This window comes from Falco punctatus (assembly GCF_963210335.1).
Source record: "Falco punctatus genome assembly, chromosome: 4".
NCBI lineage: Eukaryota > Metazoa > Chordata > Aves > Falconiformes > Falconidae > Falco > Falco punctatus.
The window spans coordinates 59,217,644-59,232,273 of NC_137583.1; the positions used below are offsets into that span (position 1 = coordinate 59,217,644).

General features: G+C 38.6%; 1 protein-coding gene across 4 annotated transcripts in view; it reads left to right on the forward strand.

Annotated features, from left to right (window-relative positions):
• Nucleotides 1-14,630, forward strand: part of DPP6 (dipeptidyl peptidase like 6) — a 571,473-nt gene that overhangs the window by 260,151 nt on the left and 296,692 nt on the right. Inside the window, exon 1 of one of the 4 annotated variants that reach the window (XM_080383698.1) lies at nucleotides 1-14,630. This exon is cut by the window's right edge and continues 32,649 nt beyond it. The exons of the other annotated variants lie outside the window; for them this stretch is intronic. The gene's annotated coding sequence lies outside the window, so the exon portion shown is untranslated. 4 annotated transcript variants of the gene reach the window in all.

Consider the following 14,630-nt stretch of genomic DNA (forward strand, 5'->3'; position numbering starts at 1 on the left):
AGTGGCCTACCTATGATATTCCTACCTACTGATTTTCTATAAATAGTCACTAGAAAGCTCCTAGACTTACCAAGGATTTTAAAATATATTTTACTATTAACTGATATCCTATAATATGTACGTGGCTTCTACTTTTCCAGATGTAAAGTCTTCCACCATCTTCCAAATTCTGTGGTTTTCAAACAAACAAACCCCCTCGGCTGACTATCTCACTGAAATATTTCAGAGAGTCACTCCAGTTGTGTCTTGTTTTCTGCACTTTATAATAAGTACCAAGCAATTACACTGTGGTTATGTAATTTGCAAAATTGATCTGCTAACTAAAAGTCTGATTCACTGACAAAGGAAAAGTAAAGGCAAATGAAATGTCTTCTGTAAAGGTTAAGTGCATATTTTATTTGCAACAGAGGATTACGGATCTTCCCAGTAAAATTTTGTGTATCTGAGCAACCTTGTGAAAATGAATTTTCTTTATTTAAGAGCTTTAGTTCTGTAGTTAGTGAATTTTATGAATCCTGACTGTTGTGGATAGTCTCTGGGGTAGATTCCCCAGTGCCCACTAACTATAGATGATGTGTTTATCATCTATCACTTCGTTCTGTGCAGGAGTTAACTCTCATCTGTATTCCCTACCAGGCTCCCCATTTCCACAAAATTTTGGGGACCCTTAATATAGTTGTTGAACTTCTTTGCCAAATTTTGCTGAGTAGCCCCAAGTTCAAAAGTGAGCATATATACACATACATAACACTACAGTCACATCAGATTTGTTTCCTTAGAAAACCAGTTTGGTGGGTTTTTTTGGTTTTTTTTTTTTTTTTAAAAAAACACGTTAAAAAAGCAGCCAGTGAGGAATTATGTGAATCCCATTTTCAGTTTTTGAGGACATGATGGTGCTCTGCAGGGTCTCAGCAGAGTTGGCATCACAGTCAAAAGCAAAAGCAACGAGAAGGGATTTATGTAACTATACATAAACTGTTCAGGATCCTCTGCAGCAGATTCTCTGCAAAAAGAGTGGAAGATAAGGCAAAGAAACAAGTAGAGCAAAACTTGTCTGAGCAGGGAGGGACTGCAATGGGAAGTAAAGCTGGAGATGACACCAAGTGTTTGCCCTCTTGCTCTGTGCCTTCTGCTTTCGGGGGCTCGCATGCAGAAAGGACATGCAAAGCTCTTCTTCCCTGTACTTAGTTTTTCAGGCTTTGCTGGTAACAGAGCTGCTTCCCTAAATTATGGATCCGTTGTCTCTGAGGGCAGATAGGCAGCATTAGTTTGTATTGTGCTCCACTCAATAAAGCACAGCAAGATTATATTCTGAAAAGAACTCGGACTTGATTGTTGCAAATCTTGCTTGAATATATTGTATGAAAATTATTTGTGTAATTTCTCTGTGTGGTGTCTTAGACTTGCAGTTTGTTACGCCCGTTCTGGAGCACAGGATGGAAGCGGAGGCATAAATCTCTAATCTTTGCAATCAAAAAAAACTGTGCTCCATGTCATGTGAGATTTAACTACCTAGAGCTAGGGATCCTGTTTTGAGCAGCCTTCGGCCTGTGAGCCAACTTGTAAACCAATGGCACTGAATTAAGCAGCACACAACCTGTTCTAAAGCAAGATGAAATTATTTTTAAGTACCCAGCCAGTTGATGGGTGATTAGCGTATGCTTTTGCTCATTACTCCATCAAGAAACTTGCTTTCAGTCAAATGACAAGCAATGAGAAATCCTTTAATTGTTCCTAAATTATTTTATAGTAATTAGTCAGCTTCAATCCTTAGGAAGAGGAATAATTTGAGGATAATGGCAATATTTCCTGAAGAAATATTTGTACCCAACAATGATTGCCTAAAAGCATGTTAATGCTTTACAGCCTTATATGTGCCTAGGAGGATGTGTGCCTATACCAGAGTCCTCACTCTTTGCTCTATGCTGTCTGGGTACTTATCAGCTGAACATAAATGCTAAAATTCTGCCCCTGTTTTACATCTTGGGTCATGCTTCGTACATTCTCCAAGAGTTAATAACTACAGAAAGCATAAATAGGGGAACTTTATATATTCTTTACACCGTGTGACCTCCATTGTAAGGTTAAATCACCTAACCACAGTTCTCCACCCCATTGCCCTCCATTTACATTGATACGTCTGCCATTAGTCAGCTGTTAACTGTTGCAGCACAGCTCTTGTTTGAAGGTTTCTTGGAAAAATTTGAAAGCCACAGAAACGATGCTATGAATGGTGGCTGCTGCATCTTAGTCTGTCTAATGGTAATGCAGGGATAGTTTCAGCGTGGGAGTGAAAAAACACCTCCAAAATTGAATGTATACAGCTAACTCTGTGTGTGCATGAAACTTTTTTTGTCTTTGTATATGTGCAGACTTGTACATGTAGTTTGATATTTCATTAATGATAGTGAATGAAAAATAGGTAAAGGCATAACTCTCAACAAATTGTTTAGAATCAGACCACTCCATAACTTCCTTGATAGCTTTTATATTTCTGGGCATGAAACATGTAATTTCTTCTGTAATCATGATTTTGGGATACTCCCAAAATGTTCCGTGTTAATCTACTAAATGTGTGTTTACTTTATCTAGTGCTAAATCCTATGTGAGTCAAAAGTAATTTTATTTTTTTCCTGAGTACATTTACCAATAAGACATCATCTATTCTGGATAGGTAATTGAACAGCTGGCACTAGTCCTGTCAATGAGTACAAAAGGTACCACAACAGGTAGCCCAGCAGCTTTTCTTCTGTAGTTGTAACTTCCACAATGCATCCTGTTTTTTTCCCTATGTCTAAATCGGGCAGCTGTACAGCAATTACTGTCAGCATAAATTGAGCAAGCTTGCAAATATTCTTCAAAGTCATCCAAGAAAGCAACTGTATCCTTCAAAGTAACTGAAATATTATGTTGATATTATATACAATTATTCAGGTAATTTATAAGTTTTCTTTGGGACAAGTTAAGTGCACTTGTTGTGTTTTATCTGGATGACTCCTAATGCATGGAAATGTGAATTATTCATAAGCTGCCTTTTGGTTCCAGGAGTCTTTATATAGCTTTGTTTGCTAATGCATTTGATAGGCTATTTGCTGCACTAACACATTATACAGCTAATGCTGGCAATAAAATAAATGCTAAATTATACATTCTGTAGTTCTGCATTAAAAGCCAGTACAGTGTGCTTCACCATTTTTCCTCTGTTCTACTTCACAAATCTAAAGATAATTGGTACCGTGAAACTATCATCTAACTCTGCTGCTGAACTATTACTGTATATGTTGATGTAGAAATGGCATTGTTGACCAATTTATTAAAGCATTGAAAATCTAAATACCTAAGCTGGAAGCTTCAATATAATACCCAGAGTCCATTTAGGGCTTCTTAAATTTGTAATATGAACAAATAGAATTTATAGTTATCTTCCAAACAAAGTAACTGATAATGATCTTGAGTGCTTGTGTGTCAATGTTGACCTCTAGCTAAACTGATGACCTAACTTTGCTTTCACAAAGGAAAAAAAAAAAAAAGAAAGAAAAAAAAAGAAAATAGAGAAGAGAGCAACCTCCTTAATTTTTCATCCAAAAAGACACAAGATCTAAAGTACTACAAACGTTTGTTGCTTCTTTTTATATCACAAAAGGTTTCTTAAGGATGAAAACATTGCCAAGGCAGTAGCTGTGGAAGTCTTCCATTGCAAAGCAGTGAACCTTTCCAGGGACCGTACTTAATTTGGTCAGTATGGTGCCTTGAAGCTGCTAAGCAGACCCAGATCTCTATTTTACTTGTGTCTGTTATGAACACAGAAGGTGGTTCCTGCTGGGAAGAGCCTGCCCATTGCTTTCCTGACGCGCTGTTCACAGTACGAATGAGCCAAGGTGCTTTAGGGAGGATTCTGCAAACACAAAATCCTGCATGATATGAAGGTGGCACAATAGCTGGCTCCACCTACCTCCTGCCAGATCACCTGAGGTAGCAGATCCCTCACACCTTTCCCCAGTCAAGGATTGCTATGATAATAATTAACAAGCATTTTTAATACAATGTGGAGTTTCAAGTGCTTATCATAAAGTAGTAACTGAGTTAAGAGTATTCACTCGTGCTCTGGGGCGCTTTGCACTGCTGGATCTGTTCAGAGACATAAGCACCGTGACCGTTAGGCAGGGCTAAGCCCTTTGCTTTGGGTTGTTCACACTGTCCTTGGAAACAATCACCGGCAAGTTAACATTGCTCATGGTCATTTTTCATGAGCAGCGTCATCTTAATAGACTTCTGTAGTCTCTCAAAGCCTTTATTAAGATTTATAACTCCTCTCTGCTGGCCATCTTGATGTAGGATTGCTCTTGAACTCTGGGTTTTCACAGCTAGATGGGGCCTATCCTTCCCCTCAAAGGTCAGCATTCAAAGGAATGGTTGAATGACTTAAACCCTGCTGCAGTCCTCCTATAAACTTGGCAGTGCTAACTCTGCCCCAGGTATATAAAGTGGACCCTTGTGGATTTGAACACTTTGGGACCACAGCATCATTCATCTTAGTGAAAGTTCCTATTATCAAAATGTGGCTGCTGTGGCAGATACGTATCCCTCGGGTACGCTGAGGGGATTTTTCACTGGAAATAGTTATTTCAGCAAAGACAGCAAAAGAAACAATAACCCTAGAAGGCAAGTACCAGGCACAAAAATTCTGAATTAACAACAGAGGCAGGAGCAGGAATGATCTTCTAAATCGGTAAGATTACCTTTTTATGTGGAATTTATAATTATGACTTTAGCCTAATGTCTTGGACGTTTCCATAGCCGTTTGGATCCTTAGGTCACGCTTTCTCTACCAGATGTAAGATACCTTTCCTTGTATCTATTTGAGCACCTTTTAGTGCTAGCACCATTTATATTACCTTTAGCTATTGTTGAGAGGCACTGGTGTAGATGGATGTCCTATTGCATATGTAGCAATTGAATTGCGGTGGTAAACAGTCACCATCTGCAATTTTGCAGAGGCTGTGTTCAGCTTGAGCCTGGCACCAAATACATGTTCCAAGTCCAGCCTGAGTCCCGCTTAGCATCTGGTTCGCTTGTTACTGTCAAAAAGGTGTTCATCTGTTAGGTTTGTATCTTGCCTTTGGCAATGATCAATATGTAATGTTTCAGAAAAGGAACTAAAGGGGGGGGGGGGGGAAAGCCCCAAACCATAATGCACTAAACCAGTTGTACAACACTATTAATTCATTCTCAATGCCCTATAAGCATTTTTGTGAATTCTCCAGCCTAAGCTGAGTCTGGCCCTAGGTTGCACAAATAAAATATAATTACTGTTAATGAACATTTTTAGCATCTGGATTCAAACTAGCCTATCTTAATTAACTCAGAGCTGCTTTTCCTTAGTTTTTGAAAAAAAGAGCACTCTGAAATACCACTAAAAGCCGAAGAGGATTTGCAGTGCATATTTTTCCGTGTTCATACAGACCACCAGAATCCTTATTTCATTGGCACCATTCAGCTGCATTTATTAAACTTTTCCCATTCCTTTTGTATGGATTCACATAACCCCCACTGATATAAAACAAAAGGATCCCATTAATAGCACCATACTATTCTTAAGGGTCGATCTGTGGCTATCCTCACCTATGAATTAAGCTTTTAAATAGTTGAAGAACAGTGGATGCGTTAACGTTTCATAATTTAGATTAACAGTTATTACATGAAAACAATCTTCCATTGATTGTTTTAATTTGCGGATGGTTTCTCAGTGGTCTGCTGCAAATGTCCTTCCCCACTGCATTATCTTTCCTTTCATTATGGATTTTTATTGCTTCTGATAACTCAGTTGGTAGTCATCTGAACATATTCATTCAGGGGAGCTGTACTTATCAGAAAAAATTGCAAAAGATATTATATACTTTTGAAAAGGTTATAAAAAATGTGGTTTGGTTGTTGTTGTTTTTTTAAAGATTGTTTCATTTTTATCTTAAATTTTCAGAGCTTCTCTGAATTTCCAGGGGAGCCATTGGTTAAAAGTCATCAGAGTTTAGTTATTAAACTCTCTGGAATTAAGAGTGTGAATGGATGAGCAACTTTGGAGGGGATCCAAATCTTCATAAACTTTGTGAATTAGGATATAAGCACTTACTAAAACATATCATTATTCAATTAATCCTTAATATAATGGGAGCCTTGTTTCTATATTGCTTAATCTTTATGCTTATTAGCCTACAAAATATTTCCCAGACTAGTAGAATATACTAAGGATTACTGCTTAAACTAGCTTAGGAACCTGTTTCTCCATTGCCTTGTGACTTAAGTGGTTTTTTCATGCTAGGGAAGATTCAGGATGAAATGGTCTTAAATTAGAATTCTCCATTCACATCACTTGCAGCCTGATCCTACCCCATGCTTTTTTCATGGGTATGTAGTTATATGGCAAGAGCTGCAGACTTGTATGTTGTACGGCTTCCTGGGGTTGAGAAGAGTGTGGAGATACCGAGCTTTAGAGGACTTCTGGGAGATAATGTGGTTCAGGACCAGAGGTATGTACAATATAAACACAGTGTCAGTCCTAATGAAGATTTAACATATATTCTTAATGGAGAAGGGTCAGCATGTTGTCTCATTGAGAAGCTTTGCCCCTTCTATTGCCTTTTGGTCCCTTTTAGAGCACATTATAGCTCAGAATATAACAACAGACGAGGAGTAGGGAACTCATTAAGCTTGCCTTGGAGCGTCAGGACTGTTGGCACACCCAGTCATGCTCTGTTAGCTGCCATCTCATGGAAATGACTGCTGTGGACTAGTCCTAATCACATAATAGGTTTGAAAAGTAATTTTTCATGGAATGGGATGTGAATGGAGTGTTGAACACTTTGGAGATCTTCTGATTTAGATTTTGTCTGGCTTTGATTCCTGATTAAATAAGTTCACCCACAAGAAGAAACTTTTAGAATCAATTGCAACTGTTTTTAGAAGTAAAATTTCAGGTAGGTCAACTGTGGAATGACAGCAGAAGGAAAAAAGATTAAAAGAGCTGTGAAGCTCTGAAAAGCAGGATGGTTAGGAAAGCAATTTCCTAGATACTCCTATCACTCCAAGTAAGGGGACTGCGTACTTGCCCCCTTGAATCCATCAGCAGAGGCTACTCACTGTCTCTTTGTGTGCGCCACACTTATGCACACTGAAACCAACATAGATTTGTTTTGTTGTTTGGTTTGGGGTTTTTTTTGCATTTGCTGCTTTTTTCTTCTCTGCTTTCCTCGTTGGGAAAACAATTTACAGAAGCCAGAGAGTTGTGGATTTCAACTCTCCAATTTATTTTAAACATAACACAGCAGCCAGAGTTTCCAAAAAGAGCAAATCTAATCTCTTCAGAAGTGCTTTCTCGTTCCAGATGTGAATTGCAGAATCTCTTAAATATAGTGTATAGAATTATTGTTAAGGAGATTAGGCCAATTTGTACAATTGGTTCTAAAAGCCCGTAATTTAATAAAAACATGAACTAAGTGTGGTCATACTGAGGAGAAGAGAGAATATTAATGAGGCAATCGTAAGATTTGATCTCCAAAAATAAATTGATTGGGTTTTATTTTAACAGGGTAATTAGAAAAAAATATTCACATTTTACTAATTTCATTTCTTATTATCTGTATAAGGACATAAAAATTACTAATAAAATTTCTATGCGGAATACTGATTTAGGTATATCTTCTTAGTTTCCTACTTAAATTTTGTGTTCGTCATTATTCTTCATGTATTGCAGTGCTTTACAGCTGAGATTTCTGAGATACACACTTCCCGCTGACATTAATGGGAATGGTACATCAAAATCCACTAGGTGGCTTTGAAAATTTCAGATATATTTTCAGTGTACTGTGGAAATACTGCTGAATTTATCCTTACACCACCCCTCAGAGACAGGTAAATATCCTTTAAATATATTTTATTGAAGTTGAACTGCACAGAACAGAGATGTGAGAGACATAATGGGCCTAATCCTATTGACTTAATCTGGCATTTGCAGCATAATCACGAGCCAAAAACATTAAGCATTCATCAGCAAAACTAGCCTGATATTGTATTTGCCTAATACTGTTTAAAAAGATGAGTTAGGAGAAAAAAAATCTGTGGCACTCTGATTCCTTTTTTTGGTGTGTGAAGGGTGGGGAGTGCATTTTCATATGTTTTGAAGTGAAAACCAAAATCCTTATTTATAATTGGCACTGTAATTCTTCTTGCTTCATGGGTGACATAGCTCTTGAGATCCATAGTCCCTTCCCCTTGGCAGAGCTACACACCGTTTTCTCTCTTGGGCTCAAGAGCACCTCTGGTCATGCCCATCACAAAATACATTGCCTGGTTACTCTTTACCCATAGATAAAGTGGCCAATCCTCTGTTAGTAAAACCAGCATATTTTTTTTTATTACAGTCATTTGGTATTAACATTTGCTGCAAAAAGGAGAAACCTGTTAAGAACACTTTAACTGTGTCAAAAACAGTTTCTCATCAAAACAATGCTGACCAGCTGATTATTTGTCCAACAGACTCCACCAGCCAGGCCAGATGCAGATTTTTTTCCCCCCATTGCCTTTAATTTCTGTACAATTCCTCTGCACTTTATAACTGATCTTTCCCCTCTGTCCACCACTTGTGAGACCTCATCTGGGGAACTGTGTCCATTTCGGGGATCCCTGGAAAAAGGAAGACATTGATAAACTGGACTGAGTTGAGGGGAGGCCACCAGGATGGTCAAGAGCTGGGGAAGGGGGTCTGTGTGGGCGATGGCTTTGTCCAGCCTGGAGAAGAGCCAGACTCGACATGCCTTGGAGGTGCACAACTGAAAGGACCACAGGGCGGGGAGGCAGGTTACAACAGTAGCAAATAATGAGTTGCTGTAGAATTTCATTTAAATCATTGTGCATCGTGTCTTCACATGAGAAATAACAACACTGTGAGGAGGCCTCAGTTGAAAGTGTTGGCAAAAAGTGTTATGAATCGTGGGTTTGTTGTGATTATGACAAGAAATTCCAGGCTTCAGTAATTTGTGATTGACATCAGACGTTAGGAGATAGCGGATCAGATGTTAGGAAACGGAACTTTAAATAAAGGGGGGAGAGAGTCAGCTTTCAGTAGTGTGGGGGATCCCCTTTACCGGGGTGATTCAGGACATCCTGGATGAACACCTTTCAGGAATGGCCTATGGGGAGTTTACTTAGTTTTTTGGAAGGGCAGTTAGACAAAATAATCTTTCCCAGGCTCTTCCACACCTGTTTCTATGGTTTTTTTCAATTAAAGTGTAGGGCAAAACTCAGGGTTAGTGCCTTGGCTCGGCTTCAGTCTTCTTGACCTTGGGTACCTCGGTTAATTTGAGCTGTGTTTCAACTCTTCGTCTCCACGATGGAGATTATTGTTAGTGTTTAGCATGAGAGGTGCAGTGAAGGTATAATCCATTAATGCTTTTAAAGCAGCAGCATATTACATTAATGATAAAGAAATGTCCTGGCCCTGCAGAATTTATACTCCAAAAAGATCAGACAAGGAATGTGAGAGGAAACATCAATATCCTTGCCTTACAGATGAACAACAGAGCCGCAAGAAGAAGTGATTTGTCAAACGTGGTAAAGCAGGACTGAGACAAAACATTCAGATTTGTCGTGTATTCCTTAAAGACAAGACTGTGCTTCCTCTCAGCATAAGTAATCACAAATATTATAAGCAATTTCCTTTCTTTAAGCTCCTCTGTCGATGTTTCTTCACAGGAGTCATTTTTTCTGCCAGCTTCAGTAGGAGTAGTATAACCTGCAGCCATTCAATTTGGCTTTATTTTAAGACAGCAGCAAGTATTTCAAAATTAACAGGACTAACTCACTGGCATAGCACATCCTCCCGTCTCCTGCCCAGCCACAACCTTGTTCACGCTGATGTCCTCCTCAAAGGGTGTCTCGCTTTACACCGTGGAGGCAATGCTGTTAATAATCCTTATGTTACTCATTTTTTATGGCTTCCTGATATTGCCTGGCATCCCTTTGTGCTTTTTGACTTCGAGATCTTTGGACCAGCAGTTCTGCTGGTCACTTCGATGCAACATTCACTTGTGCTCAGAGTAGTTGTCCTCCAGACCACCATGAGCTTTGCCTCAGTACTTCTCTTTCTGCATAAGTAAAGATCACCTCTGCAGCTTTGCTGGGTTTTGTAGAATATGCTGAGGCCTGAGGGAAAACACATTGAACAACTTATTTATTTTAAAAAAAATTAATTCATCCAAGAAAACGCATGAAAGGGCTGGAGTGCGTTTTACCTTTGGGTGAGAGCTGTTTGCTGCACACTGAGTGAAAGCACACACAACCCGTGACTCATAAGAATATTATGCTGTTGGAACAGCCTGTCATACATAGGCTGATGCATGATGTCATGGCAGGACACCATCTCCTAGGAACTGCTCAGAGTTGCTGTCTTCACATTTAACCCTTCCAAATTTCCATGCACGCCAGGATGCCACCAGGATGTGTTTGCACAGCAGCTTCTGCTGCAATTTAATCAATACTTCTCTTCCACTATTCTTTGAACAATACAGGGCAGGCCAGAGGGCTCCAGCAGATTGACTCAGCTAAATGGGATGGATCAATCTGTGATGCCAATGTGATGGCATGAAACTTGTTCCCCTTCTTTTACCTTTCAGGTTCTTTTCCCTGTGCTTTTTAGAGGTGGGTTTCTTTCTACTTTATTGCGTGTTCAATAACTCCTATGTTTTCACTGAAGTCTACCTTGCATGGCTCTAAGTTCATGATATCCAAAAGGAACATTTTTAAATGATCAACTGGTTCAAATAAGGCAGGGGATGATCCAGCAGCAGTATGAACTTGAAGACTTCTACTTTGTTATAGACCGGTATATTGATGATGCATCTCCATGATGCAGCAGCTCCTCTCCCATTCCCAGTTCCTGCCACATGTAAGAAGTGCAATGTGACAGTGGGACAGATGTTTCCACGCAGAAAGGAAAATTGGTAACAAATTTTTCTGCAAAGTCCTTCATTACACTTTTCTGAAAAAAAAGGATATGGGTGGATTTTGTGGAGCAAATTCAATCTCAGCAGGCTAAGTAAAAGGAACTCTTGAGCCATTGATTTAGAGGTACGTAAGAGTTAACAAGATGATGGAAGGTACTTATCAGTTGTATAATTGTAAAGGAATGGCTTGTGCCTAGGTTGCTGTGTTTAGTAAACTGTTGTCTCAGATCAGGCAGGAATGAACTTCAGTCTTTAACTCTTCTTATATGTCTGTGCTTTTGTGCCCGGGAGCACTTATCTGAATGAAAAGGAAACTTCATATTTTGCTTTTGATCTAATTTTTTTTGAATCATTTAGGCATTCATTTAAACAGCATTAGGGAAGGTGGCTCAGTCCAGTTGCTGCTGGAAGTGTGCTGTTTGTACCAGTTGGGTGTACGAACTGACAATACTATCCTTGTGCTCTGACCTTCAGCTCACATGCTTGTTGGATGTCCCATCTCAAAGCATACACAGCAGTTAGACCTTTTTCTACCCAAAGCCAGTATGAGCTGGGAAACTGGCACTTGCTAAGCACATGCAAATTGGAAAGCTAATTTGAAAATTGAAAATTAACACCAAATGGAGTCCTCACCCCTCATGTTGATTCTCCGTTCCCAGGTCAAGTTGTGAATGACTGAGAGGGGTGGCAAGGATGCAGAGGCGAAGTGCACGCACCAGCTGTCTTCCCAACCTAACCTCGCGTGCATCCTGACATCAAAGGCCCTTCCTTTATCTCTGCTTACCAGCACTAAAATCCCTATTGCAAATCACTTTGGTAGTAGCCATCAAGAATTTATTTTTGTGAATTAGCTCATTGCAACAGCACTGCTGCTGAATGGCAGTGCTTTGCTATAGTGCAATCTATGTTCATTACAGAAAAAAGTTTCAGACTCCTCACAAGTTTGTGCAATATTGCAAATCTTTCAACATCTATTAGAGCTAAAGCTTGGGGCTTGAATGCTAATGGTACTGAAACTTAACACTGAGGTGATCTGACAAAGTCGCCTAAGGAGGTTTTCATAAACCTTTTGTACAATATCTCTGCTTCTTTGCCAGTGAAAATTAACCTCTACTTGCACAAAACCGAAACTTCACCTAACTCATTTAGAAATAGCAGAGGGAAAGAGAAAATCAATCCATAATGAACAGTATCACATTAAGAAAATCTAATTAGCAATGGCTTCTCTTTTATTGCACTGATAATGGTAAGCTTTAAGAATGACATCATTACAAAATCCAATAGCGTATAACTGAGTGAATTTTTTAAAAAGTGTTTAAACTACCAGATCAATAATTTCACACACCACATAATTAAATTGTACAGAAATTCTCAATAAACACTAATGTTAGAAATGTGGTACTCTATTTTAAAATAAATTATATGTTATCTTGTGCTGCATGTACTTCTAAAATTGTCCTGATATTTCTGAAGAGTGAGAATCTCTCTTTACACAATATACTGAGGACAGTCTTCCCTACTTAGTCTTATTTGTCCTCAGCTGGAGTTGGGTGGAATAGTTTCCTGGGTCTATGCAGCAACTTCTCCCTAGAAATGGTACTCGAATTTGCATGGGTTGTGTTTTTGTTTGTTTGGGTTTGGGGTTTTTTTTTTGGTTGGTTTTTTTTAAGACTAGGACTTGAAGAAAAAGTAGAAAATTTCAAAACTGCACAGTGTGGCTTCCAGTATTTCCTTTTCAAATTATTCCCTTAATTTCTTCAGAAACAAACAAAACTAGGGACACTTCTACTAACTGGAAACTGGCCCTAATTGTAAAATGTTATCCAGGGTTCCCTCTGTTCCACAGTTTCCAAACCAACTTCAGTTTTACAAAAGTAAAACACTCACTAATGAGTTTTTATTCAGCCATTGCATAATTTAATACTTGGGATAATCCATCAAGGTTTGAATGCAGCTAAAATACAATAGTGTACTTCATACCCGTTATATACAATGGCCTAAGGTACCATTTACCAGTGGCAAAATTATTTTTTCTAAATGTGCACAGATAATCTGCGCTCACATATTATGCCCACTGAGGGAGCAGCATATCTTATGTGTAATCTTTTTGTAATGAGCCTATTACTCTGGATTCTAGGTAGAGTTCCACCAGGCATATCTGTGGGCAGTTTTGTTCGTACACTCATTAAAAAATGTCTTAGTAAGATTAGCTGCTGTTTGGCAATTTGCATGGCTGGATGTATTTGTTTATAACAAGAGCAAGAGATAATTAATACACTTTATACAGAAAGCTTCAGCCATGAAAATAAAGAGGTACAAGACAAAATCAGTTCTGTTTTCTTTTTAACCAGTCAAGTGTTGCAGGAGTTTCAAAAAGTGTAGGAAAAGGATTCAAGGTTACACAACAAAAGAATTTCTCTAGCATGGAACTTGCAGATAAGAAACAATGTACTGCACATAATACTTCTGAGATTTGAATTAAAACCACCAGGGATATTGGCAGTGGAGATGAGCACTGTTATGCAAAAGGAGTTCATCACTGGTAACAGAATTTGAATTATGCTTTACTAGATTTCTTGCATATGTCAAAAGTAAGTAATTGCCAATTATCCTGCTCAAAAGAGCTGGTGGGATACAATCATTTCACTTAAGCGTTAGTGCAGAGCTGCAAAGCGCTGAGGAAAAAGCTCTGCAGAGGGAAAGCTTCAAGTAGTTGCTGATAAATGGAGATAACTTCAACTAAAGCAAAGGCTAATTTTAACTTGGTCCTAGCATGCAGGTGTTCAATAGTACTTAATAATCTGCAGCAGCACACCAACGAAAGCAATGGGTTAATTCTAACAATACGCTTGCTCAATAAGGCAATACCATTAACTTTATTGCTCAGAAAAGAAACAGCTACAGAGACTGTGGCTTGCTTGGAATACTTGTGGAAGACCAAGAATGAACCTGGGTCTCTTAAGCTCACCACCCTATGCACTGCAGTCTGCTTTCTCTGGATGACCAGAAGAGAATTAATGAGAAAATACAGTCCCTTTTTTAGTAGGCTCGGGTTTTTTTCTTTTTCTTTCTTTCTGCAACATTTATTGAATCCGTATAGAAGCCAGAAAATTAATGGTTAGATCAGTGTTCAGAGCCAGAGCTCCAAATTTCTATTCCAGATTCTGCTGCTAATTCATTTTAGGCAGGTCACTTGTTACCTTCCCCAGTGGCTGAAATAGAAACAATTATATGGAGTTTATAGTGGTACTATGAGACATACTCATTTTAGATTGCTTTGGGATCTTTGCAGGAAAGATGATAAAGACATGTCAAGAGTTGAAGTATTGCAATCTTTTCAATGCCTGAAAAGTTACGCCTAGAAACTGTGCGCACAGAAAAAAAAAAAGAATGATAGAACAAAAAAAGTTATGAATTATATAACCATATCATAATTGTATAGGTTTGCCTATAAATATACTCACCTTATACAATGCTTGGTATGACTAAACTCCCTTTGGCACAGGTAGAACTGAGTTGGACTCCAAATGTCAAGCAGGTCTAGGTTTTGCATGTTTTGGGGTTTCTGTATAAGTTTGTTTGATACATGTATTGGATCAAGAAGAGATTTGGTAAATAGATTTCTGTGAGCCAGGC